This window comes from Tamandua tetradactyla, chromosome 7 (genome assembly GCF_023851605.1).
Source record: "Tamandua tetradactyla isolate mTamTet1 chromosome 7, mTamTet1.pri, whole genome shotgun sequence".
Lineage (NCBI taxonomy): Eukaryota > Metazoa > Chordata > Mammalia > Pilosa > Myrmecophagidae > Tamandua > Tamandua tetradactyla.
The window spans coordinates 55,418,069-55,422,275 of record NC_135333.1 but is presented as its reverse complement, the minus strand read 5'-3'; the positions used below and the strand labels follow the sequence as shown (position 1 = coordinate 55,422,275).

The 4,207-nt window shown below is 42.1% G+C and overlaps 1 pseudogene; it reads left to right on the top strand.

Annotated features, from left to right (window-relative positions):
- Positions 1-3,591: 3,591 nt before the first annotated feature.
- LOC143689676 (NADH dehydrogenase [ubiquinone] 1 alpha subcomplex subunit 5-like) lies at positions 3,592-3,934 on the top strand (annotated as a pseudogene).
- Positions 3,935-4,207: the final 273 nt, after the last annotated feature.

Sequence of the window (4,207 nt, the reverse complement as noted above, 5' to 3'; positions counted from 1 at the left end):
GTTGCATATTCATCATCATGGTCATTTCTTAGAACATTTGCATCATTTAAAGAAGGTATTATTAATTTCCATGCAGACCCTGGCAGATGAGTGTGTGGTGAGGAGGCATCCATGAAAGACAAGTCTTAAAAGCTTCAGGAAAGTCAAACTGAGCCACGCCAGGTCAGAGCTGGTCTGGGAGCACAGCAGAAGCAGTTGGTCACCTCTGGAGACACTTCCTTCTTATCCTTTGGAGAATCTCAGACATCAAAGAGAATTCACATTAGGAGGGAATCAGATCCCTAACTGGGATCAAATAATGGAAGAGGTTCCAGCCTGGATAGCTGAAACTTATCATCTTAGCCATTTATCTGATGCTGGCAAAGGGGAGCCCATGATGACTCCCTTGAGAACCTTCTTGGGGCATTTCCCCAAGGGTCGGAGCCTTTACAACCCTGCTGAATGTGCAGCTGGGTCTTCTGCAAATAATAATCAGAATGATTGGCTTGGCAGCCACTGATGATGCTCTTTTGCTCCCACTTTGGATTTGCACCTATCCAGACGGTGGAAGCAAGACTCTAACCATTCCCCCAAAATCGGATCTGCAGAGATAACCTCATCAGCTCATCATGTTGAGGTGTAGCTTGAAAGGAATCAAAACAGAGAGGAAAGGTGTACATTTGAGTGGCAGCTTTTAGATTTTGGCATTGTCTCCACAGCTTTGCCTGCCCTAGGCTTGTTTTCTTTAGAAGCAAAGGCTTGAAAACACCCAGTTGCAGAATAACAAGCTCCAGCCTTCTTCTCTCCTCCTGGCTTTGAGCTCTAACCTGGGTTCTGAGACAATGGAGTAGTTTGGGGAAGCGAGCCCTCCCTCCCTCCCAGCACTCTCCACCCTAGGGTGGGAACTGGAGGGAAACAAACAGGGACTGCACTGGCGTTGTTTTTCTTGGGGGAAGTTTTTCCCAAATCCCAGGCCTTAGCAAGGCCATGGTAAGATCACTCTTTGAAGGGCTATCTGCTTTCTTTATTCACCACTGGAGGTCCAGCCTGGAGAGAGAACTCTCTGGAAGAGTTACAGGCTGTGGCTATGTGCATTCTTCCAGAGCATGTTCCCTGAAATAGTTGGGACACATATATCCTAAAAATTTATTGATCGTTTATCTGAAATTCAAGTTTTATTGGACATCCCGTATTTTATCTGGCAATCTTAGCTCTGGTGTTTGAAAATTTTAACTTTTCCAGAGCCCACTGACATCTGTTAGGCAGCACAGCCCCTTTCTGTAGGGGAGAATTCCTGGGACAGGTGCTTCTTGTATATCTCTCTTCTGTCTCCTCCACTCAGACCTGCCGATCTCATGCCCTTTTATGTTTACTCTGTGGCGTTGGGAAGAGAAAAGCCAAGTACAGGTGCCATGAGGATACTAATGTGTCAGATCCTTTTTCAGCTGGTAAAGGGCTCAGTCTTCCTCTTTTTCATATGAGTGAATATTTATTTCCTTGCTCCTCTTACCCTCTGCAAGAAATGAAGCAGAGTTCAAGGGCCAAATATATGAGGGATCTGAAATCCAGCTCAATCCTACCTGGTTCAAGTCTGGACTATTATAATAATCAAGAACTGTTAGGCTAATAGCATTTAATTACTTTAATTCCAATAGTTAATTCCATTAAAACAAAACAAAACAAAACAAAACAAAACCCTTCTATATTCAACTCCTTATTCTGCATGAACACCTCTCATTTTCACCTGAGGAGGGAATCTGTGATTTTAAATATTTATGATTTTACTTTCTCCTGGCATTTGCTTTGGGAACAAAGTTAAACTATCCCCTAATAGGAAGATCTTGACTTTTTCCTGGAGTCTGTGTCTGACGGGTTTTCAGTCATGTTGCTAATTAACATTGGACGGATTTGGCTTAACATCTCAAGAGTTGAACACAGAAGTTTTTCTAAACTGTAAATATCACGTTAAGCATTTGGTGTTCACTTTTAAGATTTTCTTGCCACATGTGTGTTTCTCTCTTTTTTAAACACAAAAAATACGTACTCTGAGGAGTTTAGGGCAGGGATTGCCTGCTGTTTTCTTAGATTCCCATTTCCTGCCCCAAAACCCTGTATGAAGGTTACTTCAGAACAACAGAAAAAGGTCTTATTTAAGTCAATAGATGTACTTTCCTGCAACATGTGATCCGTTCAATCCAGCAGATCTCCTGACCCTTTCCTGGCCCTTATCTCTGCCTGCATGCATGCCGTTCCCCCTTCTGGAATGCCCGCAGCAGCCCACATCCTCCCTTCCTTACAGACCTGAACATGTCCTCCAGCAGGTAGGCCACCTGCCCACCCCCCGCTCTTTCCCACCCCCTGAACACCCTCAGCTTGGAGATTTAGTCTGTTGTCATAGTCCCGAGGGCTCAGAGACTTTTGGTTGCACAAAAATCTCAAATGTTCCCTTCCCTGCAGTGTGAAACACTGAGCCTCACACACCAGGCTGGATGAGTGGGGTAGTTTTGAGATTCTGGGCTCATAGCTGGACTCCATGTTCAGTGGTTAAGAGTCTTGAGTTTCATTTTCTTTCTAAGAGTTTGAGTCACTCGGTTCCATCAAGATTTTCTACTTAGCGTTTAACATCTAAGACCAGAAGTATTAATCCCCTAATCACATGCTTCATTTTGTCCATGAACGGTGGCTAGTTATTTTTAAGTATTATTTAAAAATTATTATTATTATATTTTGGTCACCAATTGAGAAAACCCATATTCACATTTTGTTTGCTCTCCCTTCCTCTCACCTCTTTTCTTTTTCTCTCTATTAAAGCTCACTTGGGGAGGATGTGACGAGAGCTGGAGAAATGGGTAAAAGTATTTAATTGGTTGTCAAATGCCACAGATTCTCAGAAAGCATGTATAGTAGGGAAGTGTTCTTAAGAAATAAAATCTCACGGCAAAACCTGTTCTCTATCCATTTTTTTTGTTTGTTTCTTTGTTTGTCCTTGTCAGAAGTTGAACTCAACTTGAGTGTGGAGAGTTGGAAAAATACTGAATAAAAGAATTAAGGCTCATCCTTGAAAAACTGTAGACACAGTTCCAATGGACAGACCTAGCTACTCGCTTGCTTAGGATAAGAATAAGAAGGGTGTTTACAATAAGAAGGGTGTGAGGTATAGCGGCTTAAAAGCAGAATTAGGCACCTGCAACTTCTAATTCTGGCTCAACGCTGACTCTGGCCAGCGGCAGTTCGCTTGAAGTCTGCCTCAGTTTCCCTATCTGTAAAGTGGAAATTATAACAGTAATCACCTGGGCGGGGCTGTGCCTTAATTAGTTAATGATCGTAAAAGGCTTTGAAGAGCCTCATAGAAGCGGCAGTTTAGGTGTAAGTATTATTATTAAATGGACCACATTGTCAGGCAGCCAGCCCTGGGGTGGCTAACCATAGGTTTGGAGTCGTCTCTTGACGTTTACAAGAGGCTGTACTTCAAAACACCAGCGCCCTGGGGAAGAGTGACACATGATGGTGCCAGGGATAGACAAGGGTCAGCAAAATGCAGCTCGTCTTCTCTCAAGAACAAGAAGAAATGATGCTGAGGGGGCTGCGAGTCATCTGCCAGTCAGTGCTGTCATGGTGGGCTTGCTGAGGAAGACCACTGGCCTTGTCAGATTGGATGTGAGTGATAGTCCTCACGAGAGGCTAAGAATATTGTACAGAAAGACCCTTGATGTTCTTGAGCAAATGTCGAACACTGCAGCATATAGAAGTATACAGAACAGATTACAAATGAGAAGCTTGGTATTGTTACAGTGGAACCAGATGTTAAAAAATTAGAAGACCATCTTCAAAGTGGTCAATTAGAAGAGGTGATTCTTCAGGCTGAAAGTCAACTAAGTCTGGTGAGAAAAATGATATAGTGGAAACCGTGGGAGCCTTTAGTGGAAGAACCAATCAATGAAAATGGCCAGTATAATCATCATTAAATGACTTTGGTGTGTTAATGGGAAAATGGTGTTATTAAATGTCCTGGTATATCATTAAAGATGTTTCCATATTATTGACATCTTAGAATTGAGAAAATTGATACAAAATATCTTTAGGGAACTATTTAAATTAGTGATTAGTTCACGATTATGGTGATAGGGATTTGCGTATCAATTTTTGATGTGAAAGCATTTACTCAAATTATTTCAAATATGATATTTCTTTAGACAGAAAGATATTGGGAAGATTTGAAAGTTAATTG